This window comes from Dermacentor andersoni, chromosome 8 (genome assembly GCF_023375885.2).
Source record: "Dermacentor andersoni chromosome 8, qqDerAnde1_hic_scaffold, whole genome shotgun sequence".
NCBI lineage: Eukaryota > Metazoa > Arthropoda > Arachnida > Ixodida > Ixodidae > Dermacentor > Dermacentor andersoni.
This window is the reverse complement of record NC_092821.1, coordinates 12,995,026-13,010,446: the sequence shown is the minus strand read 5'-3', so window position 1 is coordinate 13,010,446 and position 15,421 is coordinate 12,995,026. Positions and strand designations below refer to the sequence as shown.

At 42.8% G+C, this 15,421-nt stretch overlaps 1 long non-coding RNA gene across 1 annotated transcript; it reads left to right on the top strand.

Moving 5' to 3' along the window:
- The first annotated feature begins 12,558 nt into the window (after positions 1–12,558).
- LOC129383610 (uncharacterized) lies at positions 12,559–15,421 on the top strand. Its single transcript, XR_008611478.2, has 3 exons — positions 12,559–12,911; positions 13,679–13,713; positions 14,520–15,421. It is a non-coding gene; the product is annotated as an uncharacterized lncRNA (long non-coding RNA).

Sequence of the window (15,421 nt, the reverse complement as noted above, 5' to 3'; positions counted from 1 at the left end):
AGTAGAAGTATATAGACACCCTCCACAAGCAAACTGGAATGCCTGACATACTTATCCCGCAAAAAGCCATGAAGGCATGGTAATGAATAATGAAGAACCCACCACTTCCATTCACTAGCTTTCCAGATTGTGAAGTCTGATAATCTTCATAGTGTACGTGTGAATCAATTCGGTGGCTTGACTGCCAATAACCTCCTGTTTAAAGAGGCTAAACTTTGTTGTGAACCAATGTAAACATCTTTTCTCTTTTAAATGTGATCACATTTTTATTCTTTTTAAGCTGTTGTATGGTGTATAGTTGTTCCAACAATCCTTCCTTTCTGAATACTGGGCTTCATATTTGATTTGTATGTATTGTCTTTTGTGATAATATAAATGCATTATTTCTGACTCATTTTTTGGGCAAATGAGGAAGCTTGCTTCTCCTTGAAGCACATTACACCTATACAACACATATAGATACTGATAGACTATAGATCTGGCAAACTAATATGAATACATTATTACACTAATAAAAAGAATACACTAATAGACTGGTACAAGCAGAATAGCACAAATACGTCCAGAATAGAACTAAAAGTAATTTTATCAGTGTATCAGTTGTATCGTTTCATAATGCAATAGAAAAAAACTGATATAATTTTTATTAGGTTGCCCTATCAGATTTTTTGCTAGTGATCTTTCAGTGTAAATGCATATCAACTTTTTGACTAATGCTAATAACTGAACACATGGCTTTTTGTGCTGCAAGTTTTCTTGGACTCCTGCTTCCCTTAAACTTATACTGTATAATATGCTTGCAAGATCAAAACTGGAGTATGCTTCATCAATCCGGAATACACCGACAAAAAACACAACTCTCATATTTAGTTGAAGCCATACAAAACCAACCTGTAAATTTTATTGTAGCTGCTTATTTCCATACCGCAAACATATCAACAATTAAAGCTTGCCTTGATTGGCCAGGCTTGTCAACAAAAAAACTTACCCATTTATTTCACAAATTCTCAATTGAAACGTATGTTATTACCTCCTTGTATCTCATTGAGAATGAACTACAACCTCAAGGTACAGGTGCCAACTTGCCAAACCAATCTTTACTATTCCTGTAAAAGGCAGCCTCAGAACACACACACGCACACACATGCACACACGTATATACCAATGAGCTACAAGGAGGTAATAAAAACATGTTTCAATTTAGAATTTGTGAAATAAACAGGTAAGTTTTCTTGTTGCCTAGCCAATCAAGGCAACTTTTAATTGTTGATATGCTTGCGGTATGGGAATAAGCAGCTACAATAAAATGTACAGGTTGGTTTTGTATGGCTTCAACTAAATATGAGAGTTGTATTTTTTGTAGGTATATCCCGGATTGATGAAGCATACTCCAGTTTTGATCTTACAAGCATATTATACAGTATAAGTTTAAGGGAAGCAGGAGTCCAAGAAAACTTGCAGCACAAAAAGCCATGTGTTCAGTTATTAGCATTACTCAAAAAGTTGATATGCATTTGCATTGAAAGATTATTAGTAATATGAATACCTACGTACAAGGTGCTTAATAAGAGCAGGGTGTTTAATTTTGTAGGTAAATGTGTTAAAAGGACTAGTCATGATGTGAAAATCTCTTCATTTTACTTTTACCACCCCACCTTACCACCATTTTACCTTTACACACACACACACACACACACCATGGCATCCATTCCGTAACTCTAATGCTCCATACGATAGAAAATACGATAGAAAATTGGGCAAGTTGTTGAAGCTTCATGGCAGCTCCTGCATGACAGATGCCGACAAAAGTAATAGAACGGGACAGGATACAGCACTATCAAATGAAGTTTATTGAAAGAAAACAACCAATATATAACACACATCACGTGACCAACACCCGGCCCCCTAGCATATGCAGAAACATACCAAAACAACCTTCACATCACCGAATGCACATGTTTTGACGGCAACACACATGTCACGGCTGATTAATCAACGTAAAAACACAATTACTAAGGCACAATGCAACTCAGTGGCTTTACTTAAGATCTAACACGGCAACCTCGCTATCTTGCAGCGAGATGGATGGCTGGCTAACACATAGTGAGCCTTTCTTTCTAATGTGATAAGCCTCCATTATATCATGCGAGAGCTTTTCACAGTGTGTGAACAGCAGAATAGTACTTTCAAAAACTGCATGATGCCCAATGCTGCAACAATGCACAGAAAGGTGTGGATGCGCAAAAACCCTTAAAAAAACTATGGTACTTCCTTAGTTGAATGTTTAAGCACCTTCCAGTCTGACTGATATATATTTTGTAGGCTTCAAGAAAAAGGAATCGAATAAACAACATTTCGTGTGCAAGATACAAACTGTATGCTATATTTCACTTTGCAGTCCTCCCTGCTCAGACACCCATTGTGAAGAATGTGCTTGTTTATTGCTTCACATATTCCCTTCAGCTTATCTTTAAATGAAAACCCAATCCTCTCCTGGAACTTGGAAGCCACCTTTTTCTGCCTGTGCGACAATTAATAGAGGGGATAATGGCAACTTTGATCCACTCTTGCTCCTTAAGCTTCTTCCACCCTGGTTGCACCTTAAGTTCCTTAATTAACGTGTTTCAAGATAAAAAAACCACTGAAACTGAATAACCTGCCTCATTAAGCCTTGTCACCAGATTCCTTACACTTTCAAGGATAAGGTGAGGATAGCTCTTGGTTGGGGCATCTCTAATTGTGTGAGTGGCAATACTGTACTTAATAAGTTTTGAATGGCTAGACCTATAATCAAGAAGGGGCTTAGAAGTTCTCGACTGATATCCCCAGCATACGTGATCCCACATAAAAGTAAGCCTGATATAAGAAGTTGCAGCATATTTTTTTTCTGGAACTTCTAAAGTGAAGTTGAAACTTTGCTATTGTTCTCTAAATAGCTTCAGTACTTCGATGACAGCTCTGCGAAAGTTATCATTTGCTCATGAAAAACAAATAATCATCCACGTATTGTAAAATTTTAAGAGTAAGCCCACTCAGGTTTTGATTATTTTCTGGTCAACATAACTTAAAATATTACTGAGCACTGGTGCAACACCGGAACCTATGCAGATGCCAGCATGGACACATATTTTACCTTCCCACCAGACCAAAATTGACCTTAAATAGAAATCAAGAAGCTCCAGAAAGTTTGCAACACGAATTTTACACCTTTCAGCAAATTCCAGCTAACTTGTTTGATTGTGTATGCAGTCCTTAACAAACTGCAAGAGACGCACCTGCGGCAAAGAATTGTATAGATCTTCTGCATCTATACTAAAGCCTGTCCATTTTCCCAGATTATGCTCCTGCAGGAAGTGTACAACAGTCTGAGAGCTGGCAGCAAGAAATTGGTCGTTGATTCCCAGCCTGTCAAGGTGTGTCTGCAGAAATTCTGAAACATGAAGCCATGATTTATATTCCGACAAAATGGTTCTGAAACGGATTCCCTAAGCTTCTGTTTTTTGCACTGAAGAAGGCGCATAAAAGAAGACCTTTTTCTACCTTAACATTATTTGAGACTGTTGTCAAACTAAACTGATTCAACTTTGTGACAGCTCAAGATTTTGTCAGCTATATTGGTATAAATTTCATTAAAATTTATGTCAGTGGCTGACACACCCTCCTCCGGAAAAGTGCTTTCCAACATGACAACACAATGCCCTTTTTTGTCTCCAAGAAACCTCCAAGTTTCTGCCCCATACGTTAGCACAGGTAGAAGGCAATGATTCTATGCTTGATTGTACACAATTATATATATATATATATATACTTTGTATTCACCATCCAGGGCCAGGGAACATGAGAAGCCAGACACCACTGACCAATTTCTGACTAAAAGAATTAATTTTTGACCTTATACATCTTGTTTTTACTGTACATGTCCCTCACCTCCATCCAGGTTCCCAACATTTATATCTAAAAAGCTTGTCTATCACCACATACAGGGTCTGTCCTGAAAGTAATGTCAGTAAATTTATTGTGATGTGACTGTGTGTCAGAGCGGTCTAACTGGTTGAAACTAGTAGTGACAGAATCCAGCTAAGCACCATGTCGCGCACCACACATCACACAGCGGTCCGTCACTCACTGTGCTCCGAACATCGGAGAGTGTTGGACGGGCCTGTCCGTGAGAGCTGTTTTTTATTCTTGTGCAAGTGAAAATGCAGCGCTCAATAGAACAAAGATTTGCGATCAAGTTTTGTGTGAAACTTGGCAATACCGCTGCGGAAACTGTTACTATGCTCAAGATTGCTTATAAAGAACATGCCCTGTCAGATCGACAAGTGTTTCGGTGGCACAAGGTTCTTTGGAAGGCCAGGAAGAGGGCGACGACAAGGACTGCGCTGGATGGCCATCCACGACCACTACGACTGACAATGTGACACGAGCGAGGGAATTGTTGAACTCAGACCAACGATTAAGTGTTCGTTTAATGGCCGACATGTCAAACGTTCCGAAAACTCAAGTTCATGAAATTGTTACAAACGATATTGGCATGCAGAAGGCGCGCACAAAAATGGTTCCAGAAGTGCGAACTGAAAACGAAAAGTCACGCCGTGTTGAAACGTGCCAAGAAAATCTCAACGTGTGCAAACGTGAGCGAAAATTTTTGGACGTCATTACAGAAGACGAGACTTGGGTATTTGAATATGACCTGGAGACCAAAAGGCGATCATCTGAGTGGCACACAGACTCGTCCCCTCCCCAGAAGAAAGCCAGGATGAGCAAATCAAAGATCAAGATCATGCTCATTGTTCTTTTTTTACATCCATGGCCTGGTTCATCATGAGTTTGAAGAACCTGGAACCACTGTGAACTCCAAATTTTATGTGGATGTCCTCGAAAGACTGAAACGCAGGGTTCAACACATCCGGCCGGACATTGCACACAACTGGAAGTTGCACCACGATAATGTGCTGGCCCACAGTACCTTCATCGTCACCGACTACCTGGTTAAAGCAGGGGTGCCAACGATCCCCCAGCCCCTGTACAGCCCGGGCTTGGCTCCCCCCCCCCCCCCGACTTTTTTCTGTTTTCATGCCTGAAAACACCCCTGAAAGGCAATCATTTTGGGACAGCAGACGTGATCAAAGCAGCTAGCACCAGAGCATTAAAGGCCATTCTGGAGGAGGACTACCGCAACGCATTTGAGAGCTGCAAGTCTCGCTGGAGCCGATGTATTGACGCAAAAGGAGAGTATTTTGAAGATTTCTAAACTTTTTGTAACAACAAATTCAATAAATGATTTTTAATCGCCTTACTGACACTACTCTCAGGACAGACCCTGTACATGCACCTTGAAGGTAAGTATGTGGAAAGCATTTCAACCTATGCTTGCTTTTCTGGCATGGAATAAAATGGCCTTTTGTCTCTAAACCATTTACTTTTAAACTATTCCATTTGGTTCATTTTTCTAACTTCTGCATGGTTGCATTCACAACTTTCATAGTTAACCGGCTCCGTTTTCATTCTTGCTTCCTAAAATATGCCCTCCTGTCATGCATAATTTGGAAGGCCTTCTGTTAGCAATGGGTATTGTATTTCAAGACTATCAGTGCAATGTTGCATGGAGAAACCTATTCTTGGAGTGAATTATTGTTCAGCTTGATATCATGATACTGCTGCATGGTTGTTATTTAACTCTGCAAGAGAATGGTCCTGCCATCCTACCAAGAGTGCATTTCATGGGTATTACTCTCTTTCTTTTGACATTAGTTTATGAGGCTCACAGATATGTATCTGTGTCAACAATAACACCTGACATCTAATTTTGTGCAACATGCACTACATTTAATCTGATAAAAGTTGCATGTTTTGTCTCTTGGACCAGTCTGCTCAGTGGTAGGAGGTCGAGACCACAAATGAGAATGGCTGGCCAAGATCTGTGGTGTATGTCCCGTGTTATGCATCTGACAAGATTTCATGGTGGCAAGAAGACAAGTCAGACATGATGCGATCTTTCTAGTTATGTGCACAGAGTTATCAGCATGATAATATCCTTAATGCTATAAAGAGTACCTCTAGCAAGCAGTCTATATGCTTATGCCTTTTTGTTGCTTATGGCAACAAAATCCAACATCCTTTGAAACATGCTCACTTGCTGTCTGATGCACAAAATGAAGAACGCTGCCTTCTCTAAATTTATTAGCAACAAGAAAGCCACTCTGGAAGCAATTATATACATACACAGCAACACACACTAAAACCTACAAATGGGAGAAAAAACACAAACTAGGCTAACAATAAAAGAAACCTGACACCCAAGAAGTGTTACATGTTACTCAAGTATGCACATTCAACCTTAGAGAGATAGATGGTCGACTCCCGCACTCCTGTGCATGCATGTGGATATGTTAAGCCTCAGCTACTCTTTCTATATAACTATCCCCATGTTTGTGAAATCTGGTGTACAACCGCAAGAACAATGATGGCTTGACAGGTGGTTCACCTTTCAATGAGTTCTATAAGGAGGATGCATCAACTCTTCCAGCCAATGTACACATTACCACATGAAAGCAGCAGCTTATAAACAGCACAACACCATACAGCACAAATTATATATTTGCCACGTGTTATTAAACTTACATCATTAAAGTACATTAGAATTGGTGCTAAGGCTGGTGCACAATATATGCATATACTTTAAACAATCATAAATAATGCAGGAGCTTGGAATATGATTGACTATTCTCGGAACTGCTTTGATAATACAAAAGTCAAGGCTTTGTTTTTGGCATCACCCACTCCAATTCGTTTTCTATTTTTTTTTTCCAATTGAAGCATTGGCAAGGTTTGTGCCATGCGCTTCGACTGTGACTCTTCCTTGTTTGCGCACGGCCATGATCATAATACAAGAAAATCGCCCCAGTAACGCAGTGGTCCCTGCCTACTTTTTCATACACTTTACCGCAATACATTACGTATGCTTCACCGCATAACATGACTGTATTGCGGCAAAGCTGATTTTATGGAACTGACATTATGTAACGGATCTTTTGTCCTTCTGCTGCTCGCATGAGCATAAGCTCGAAAAACCACAAAATACAGACTTGGTTGCTGCTGGTTGATTTCTAGCTAACATTTCGAGACGTCCACGTTGTTTACAAAAAATTCGGTGAAGTTTCTCGCGCTCGGACACGCTTCAAAAGGCAGCGTGACCACCTATAATTAAGGCGGTCATAAGCGCCAACGAAATCCACACAAGGTACATCAACTTCCACAAAGCTACTGCGCAACGCCATCAACAACTGGCACAGGGGCCACCCAGGAGCTGGCAAACGCTGCGATGACATCCACACAAACCACGTCGCTTTCCACAAAGCTATTGGGCAACACGATCAGTCACAGGCACAGGTGAAGTCCGCAAAACACTACATGAGCAGAACTACTACGGCCATACTCAATGACTTCGCCACAAGCTCTCACATTTAACGACATCAAACAGCTAAAATCACTTCTCCACAGCCACGGACACAAGGGAAGACCGCACCATACCGCACGGGTAGAACGGAAGCACCGATTCAAGGCTCTCGTCGCGTTCATCGCTTTAGCGCCACCTATTTACAGCCCTTGAAGACGCGCTTGGCAAGTACCGTTCCGTCTGTCACAATAATTCATTTTCTACTAGAACAGCACGTGAAAAGCTGTTTTGGCTTTATTATTACGCGAAAACATGTTTTGTTTAACTATGAGAACTTGTTATTGTGTGTACGACTACATGTTACGTAAAATGTATCAGCGGGCCGCTAAAGTTGGAGGACAGACGACAAGGTTCGCGCTCGCTTTGAAACAGTTGGTCGTCTGTTCTTGATTTTCTTCGCTTGCTCATGCATCGTGGGTGAGTAAAGATGTAATATGCGTGAATGGAAACATTTTATGAAGATTTTACTTTGAAAACGCGTTATTTGCGTAGCCATATCCACGTTTTAGACGAAGCCTCTTACAACACCAGCCAACACGAGCCTATACCGTCATTCCCATGACGGCACGGTGCGGCACGGTGCCCCCTTAAGAAACTCCCATAGACGGTGGCGCCAGATTACCCTCTAGGTGTTATAGTGAGAAACTCTATGGGTGCAACCACGACCTACTGGAACTCCAGACCTGCACAGATATCCGGCTTCTATGGGAGCAGCTTGCGCCCACTTTCGTTCAACCGACGGCCGTAGGTGGCGTTTTTATAACCTGTTCGTCCGGTGGGATGTTTTTCAACGATACAACTGATCAGGAGCTTACAATACAAGGCCACGAAATACCCCGAGTGGCCGAATACAAGTATCTCGGGGTATGGATAGACAAAGGGCAGATGTACACGGAAAAGCACGAACAGTCTCTAATAGCAAAAGGGCGAAGAGATGCCGGGATAATGAAACATAAGGCATTGTGGGGTTACAACAGGTATGAGGTACTGAGAGGCATTTGGAAGGGAGTAATGGTGCCGGGGCTTACTTTCGGGAATGCGGTCCTGTGTTTAAGGGCAGAGGTTCAGTCGAGACTAGAGGTAAATCAGAGAGCTGTGGGAAGGTTAGCACTAGGTGCCCACGGGAAAACCACAAACGAAGCAGTACAGGGAGATATTGGCTGGGCGTCATTCGAAGCACGGGAAGCTCAGAGTAAAATCCTATACGAAAAACGTCTGAGGAAATTAGATGATAACAGGTGGGCAGCTAAGGTGTTTAAATACCTATACAGAAAGAGCGTTGACTCACAATGGCGGAAAGGAACTAGAAAGCTAACCAGTAAGTATGCCAGACACGAGGACGAAAAAGGACAGAGCATTGAACGACAGGTTAAAAATGCGGAAGGTAAAAATTGGATAAATTCAATGGGAAAGAAGCATAGTGTAGAACTATATCGATACTGGAAACAGCAGATCAGGAAGGAAGCGTTTTATGATAACTCAAGAGGCAGTGCCCTACTCTTTGAAGCTAGATCAGGATGTCTTAGAACGCGGAGCTATAAAAAGAAATTTAACGAAGAAGAAGACACATGTACTGTGTGTTGTAAATATGTAGAAACAATGGAACACCTCATACTAAAATGTGATGGTATCAACCCCGATGTCGATGCGGCCACAGTCACCCTTCCTGAGGCCCTAGGGTTCAGAGATAATGATAGTCATGTAAATAAAGGTGCGGTGGAAATTAGCAAAAGGCAATTGGAGGATTGGTGGCTCAAAAGCAGAGAGGTGACATAAGGTTAAAAGGGTAGGAAGACGTATTTAAAGAAAATCGAGAAATTCAATAACACACAACACAGATAAAAATAAAAATTAAAGGCAAAATAAAAATCTGAGCATGGTGGCAACTGCCATCGCCCCGTTTCAAAGGGGACGCTCCTACCTTCCATCCATCCATCCATCGTCTGCTACGCGGTGGGCGGCTGTGCGGCGTTGTAATTAGTACGGCAGCTGTTGCGTTGTGACGAACTGCTTGTCTAGTTGATGATTTTTGCTAACACAGTGACAGTGATGTCACAAGGCTTTGATCGGTCACTTGGCTTCAAAAGTTGACTGCCCGAACCTACAAAATGTCGGAGCGTGTAGTCCGCTGCTCTCTGAAATAGCGTTAAATAGACGCTCCTATTGCCTTTTTCAAGCATACTATTATAAATCACATTGCTTATAGAGTTCGTAAAGTACACAACAGTTTCATTGTATACGTTGTAAAATTCGTTTCTGCGCTCTTTAGAAACTTGAAGCCACCGTAATGTTCGACGACAGAACGATTACCACTCATTTTAACTCTTAAAAGTTGTCCGTGAATGCGTCGTTAGTTCAAAAAGTGAATTACGCACACAGCTTCACTGCGTACGTATCTTAAGCACCACCATTACGCTGCCACCTTACCACGCAGGAAACCTAGCTTTACAGTTTGAAAAGAGTTCCGTGGCGCGATTTAAGGCCTGCAGTGCAGCACGTTTTAAAGCAATGGGATCATTTTTGCAAGCTTTCTACTGAGCTAGACATCCGACGACCTTAAAAATAAGAAATGCTCACGTACCTTTCCTTGAAACAGAATCGATCAACCTATTGCACATATCGGGCGGAGGAAGCTTACTCGTGAATACTTTTACTATACTTTTACCAGATCATCTTCCTTTCACTACGGCACACAGCAGTAAATCCTAATGTCATCTACGACATTAGGCTGTCTGTAATCAACTAAAAAAGCTAGATTATCCTATGAATCTTCTTTAACAATTTTTCCAGTCTCTTAAGGGGGCTAGGAAAGGGAAATTTATGCCGTCAATCTAGCATTGCAGCGGCCACCTATGCTCGTTGTTTACATTTCTTGCACCGCTCATCCTCTTCTAGTTTCACTATTCAAACGCAAAGCATTCGGAAATATGTATTTTTTTGTATATTTGTGAATTTATTCATTTACCGCCAATACAAGCGCGTTGTGCCTGCCGAAATGGCAAGACTAGCACTGAACAGATCGCAGAAGCAGACGACAGCGAACAGGTTATAACTAGCGCCACTCTGCTCGTACGTTCTTTCCCTAGCGGCAAAAGGGGCGAACTAGACCAGGCGTGCTGGAGGAGGGAGGTCTGTGCAGGTCTGTAGTTCGGTAGGTCGTGGGTGCAACCACGGCCGCTCAATGGGAACGCACTCCAAGTGCGTTTTCATTGAGCGGCCGTGGTGCAGCTAAGGGAGCAGTCACGCTGCACGTCGCGGAGGTGTTGACATGTGAGGCGCGCGCATAAACTGAACTTTCTCGTCCAGAAAAACAAATGGGTGTCCTATTTGGGAAGCACAAGAAAGTCAGCCGCGTGACGGAGCAAGACAAGGCCATCCTGGTAAGCTGCGTGGCCGGGATCTTCGAACGACATAGTGCTGTAGATAGAGCTGAGCCCATAGGTCCGCACAAGTGCATACTACACTCATTCAGCAATATTTTTTTCGCGCTCACACTCGTCGACATTCACTAGCGCCCATCCTTCAAGCTCACTCACCTTCGTACTCGTGTCCACTGAAACTCGCTGTCAGTGACTTTCATTGACAGAGCTCCATTTCAACTCACGTGCACTCACTCGCTCATCCCCCGTCTGTGATGTGGAGAGAGTATGACGACCTATGGCTGCGCTGCATAGCTTTTTCGTTATTCATGCTGTAGCATAAGGAGTGTCAAAGTAGTAAGAAGGACAAGGTTCTGACTGGTGGTGTCGCGGGGCGCAAGTTAGCGGCGTGGCGTTGATACATTGCTTCAGTCGTGTTTCTTTTCTTTCTTTTTTTGCTAGTTGTGGCGCGGGTCATTATTTCGTATTATTGACGGCGTCTCAGCAGGACACCAAAGCGGCAACGGGGACACTAAATCTAGAAACCGGACTGGTCCGTGGGTTGGGGCTCACCGAGGCCTGTGCGTGCCAGGCAATATATAGTGAAAAACTCCATGGCTGAAACCACGCGCTGTAGCGAATGGCAGGGTGTAGCACCTCGTGAACTGGTTCAGATGGTGCAGGCGAATCGAACGTGCCTAGAGTTTTATATACACTCCCTGGCGAGCTACGGCCGCAGCGGCCCCAACTCACGAACCACCCTGCACCCAGCTTTGATACCCCCCGCTGCCCCTTGGCTGCCCTGGAGATCCTATGCCGTCTGCTTTATTATAATCTCGGGTGCACTCCTGAGGCGTCCGTTTGCCGGTTGCATGTTCCGTTCTGGAGCTTGTACTTGTAAAAATTCATATCTCTAATCGCGACGAAAAAGCACGCAGCAACGTAAAAAAGCGCGCCGCAACTTATACAACACCAGTCAGAACCTTCCCGAAAAAAAAAGTGTATGGGTGTCAAGTGTGGAAAGCCAGTAATGTGGTAGAGGTTTATATGGGTCTGTTCGATTCGCCTGCACCACTGTGAACCAGTTCACGGCGGATCACGAGAAGTTCAAAAACTGTGCAGCTCGATTCCGGAGGTGCAGGCCCAGCGAAACACTCGAAACGAATGCCAAGGTGCAGACGCGGTGTAAATGTTATGCTATGTCAGACTAATGTGCACGGAGTGCGTAAGTTTGAAAGGTCCTGAACTGCAGGTATGATCGGTTTCTGGGGCGTAAATACACACTACAGTTGCGTAGACACATGGACCGACTACGCCGAGAGCGCGTCGGCCAGACCGGCCGCTGACATGCTGGTAACATGTTTACGTTTATCCCGTGACCCATAGAGTTAGTAGAACCACTCTAGAGGAAAAGCTGGGCCGGAAAAGTGGGAACCTCTAGGGCACAGAGTTTCTCACTACATACTCTAGGGCGCCGCCCTGTTGCTACTGGTCAATGTGGCCACCGCAATTATTATTGAAAGAGCTGAAAACAGGTACAGGTCACCTTACGCTTTGTCATCTATAAAAACGCATACCTGACGGCTTTATGAAGATGGTGCTTTAATATTAAGTTTACAGAAAGCGATCGCGCGTCGACATCGGACGCTATGGCATACTCGTGCCTTATGTGTCACCGAAGCCCCGAAGTGCTCTGGCATATACCTTCACATGTAAGTAAACGAATGTATCTCCTTGCTGAGAATATCACGCGAGTAGGCAGCTCTTGTGGTGCATCACAATCGTTTGAGAAGCGTCACAGTAGAGCATTTTTCTACATGCGGAGCGGCGTTTTTATTTGCAGGTTTCCCTTCAGTAGGAAATTGCTGGACAGGCGGACCAGCGCACTGGAATTGTATTGGCTAAGCCACAAGCAACTCATAGAATCTGTTTAATTGTTGCACTTTGAACAATCATGCTTCTACAAAGGCTACAGCAGAAAAACAGCCTGATGCCGAGTATTTCTGTGCCACGAAGTAATCAAGAGGCGAGTGCCTAATGCGGACGAAATCGAGTGCATCGAGACTTTGAACGACAGAAAGCTGAGCTAGTTGGTAAGGATTCATTATGCAAAACAGAGGTGAGGCGTGCAGACAGGACACAAGAGTAGAGAAGTGGACGGCGCTCGTGTTGTCCACTTGTACTCTTGTGTCATGTCTGCACGCCTCACCTCCGTTTTGCATAACGAGTGCATCAACCCACATATTAATAGCGTAGGCGTTTTATTAACTGTGCAATATTTTCAACACTTCCTTGCATGCCATTTCATGTGGCATATCTTTTCTGGTCACAAATTTGTGCAGCGAATCTATTTGCATGATCGACTCCGGGCCAGTGGGACCGTTCACTTGCACTTGATGCCGAGTCTTTTACATGTATCCATAAACTGCAGATATGCACATCAGATCCCTCCGAGCATTTTCAAAATTCAATTATTTTAGACAACAGGCACATATGCGATACTGACATAATCTCAAATACCACTAAGCAGCTGGCACACATTTTTGTTGACCATACTCGCAGGTAAAATAAGTAGATAATGTGGACAGCTCCAACTCATTTTCCTTAAATCAGTGTGTACAAGCTAGGGGTATGCAAAAATAATTTTTTTCTCGCGCATCGATTATTTTGCTGTATAAGCAAGAGAACCCACCACGTTAGTGAACATATCTTGTACATCACACTAATATGTGCTTTAATTTACCAAGTGAAATGAGTTACTTTTATGGCTCATTCAGTCATATCACACTGCAAGCTGCATTCATCAATCTTCAATTGGATTTTGCAAATGTTTAATGAAACATGTTTCCCTTTTATGCAGATATGCAATGGCAAGCCCTTCCGTGTGTTCCAAAGGTAAAATTTAAGCTCTAAATTAAAGAAGACATTTCTAGACATAAACAAGCAAAAATGGTGAATGCAGAGTATCAGAAGCCCAAGGTACAGAAATTATGAGGAGTGTCGAATAATATTAAGGAAAGAGTCGTATTAGAAAACGCAAGACTCTTTAGTGGAGGTCAAGCAAGTCAATATAGGTAGAATACTCTGCAAAATTATGCGAGTGAGGGGATGTCAAACAATGGGTCAGGAAATGCGTTGTTTTTCTGCAAAACAAAAGCTGATTGTCATTACATAAGTCACTTTAGCATCATGAGACTGCTGCTTGATAAATTCAGAAATAAACCAAAAAACAAGACATGCAGAAATAAAGAAACAATTTAATGATGCTCTCTCTCCACACTGGGATAAATAAAAACAAACACATCACATCTAATGTGGACATATCAGACGCCTTGTGAAGCACTAAAGGAAAAATTCAGTTTTGAGCTATGGCACTTGCCACACAGATGTGGGGGGCCTTGCACTAATAGTGATAGTTACCACTGCATTTAGAAATTGAAAGCATTATGCAGACAAGGATGATTCTTTATATTTTTGGCTAACACTTCAAATGCCTCCACCAAGTGTTACAATGCTGCACGCAGCCATACTAAGGATCTCGCAGCAACACCTGCTGGTAAAAAGCAGAAGCAGTCAAAGTGCTGATGTGTACTGGACACTATGTTTGAAAACTTTTAGGGAAGAAGAGTGCAAGAAGCAGACATAACCACTGCATTTATTTCCATAATTCCTCATTTGAATGGCCTTTTCTTTTTGCTTAGACAATGCCTACGCCTAGCCACAGCAGCTCCCTCATACAGACTCCGCAAGCCAAGAGGCCGTGGAGGCAAATGCAGGTAAGAGGCAAGAAGCAATAGCACTGGTATCGACATTCATCTAATTTCTTTCTTTTTCTTTCGTTTAGGCAGCCAGCACACCTCGAACAGCCATCTTAACTGCGTGTGCGTCACCCTAGTCGCCAAGGGAACATTTGAGGGAAAGTGACAGGCAATGTGAACAGCCACTTCTCCATGTAAACGATACTCGTTCTCTCGGATGACTCCTACGCTTCACCACGCCAGCTCACTTGTGCACAAAGATGCCGCCGAGGCACATGCAGGTCAGAGGCAAGAAGCAGTAGCACTGATGTCGACATTCACCCAATTTCTTTCTTTTTCTTACACTGAGGCAGCCAGCACACCTCGAACAGCCACCTTCACTGCGGGTGTGTCAGTAGATTCCTGTTGTACATAGGCTCATAATAAACTTCAGTAAACTTGAACTTGGTAATAAACTTGAAGGCAAATGGGACATTGATGCATTGTTTTTTTGAACATTTATTGCACACATACAATATATGTTATAGTTTGCAGTGCTACAGAGCATATTTTGAAGCTTCCCCCTATATTTTGCACCTTTAATTACGTATGTGTTGTGTGGCCCTCAATGCAGTTCATGTTGTAGCAGCTGCTTTGTCTGTGTATCGCACATTGGCTTAAGCTCGTGATATCCACATACTTCTCTCACATATACAAAATAAAGTTCTATGTAGTCCTCAGTGTTACAACAAAAAATGAAAGTAAACAATCCGATCGTGGAATTGTGTTTATTACAGTGATTCCTATGACAGTTACTGACACGTTGACAACTTGAACTAGTCAATCCGTCCATAGCCTCCTCTATT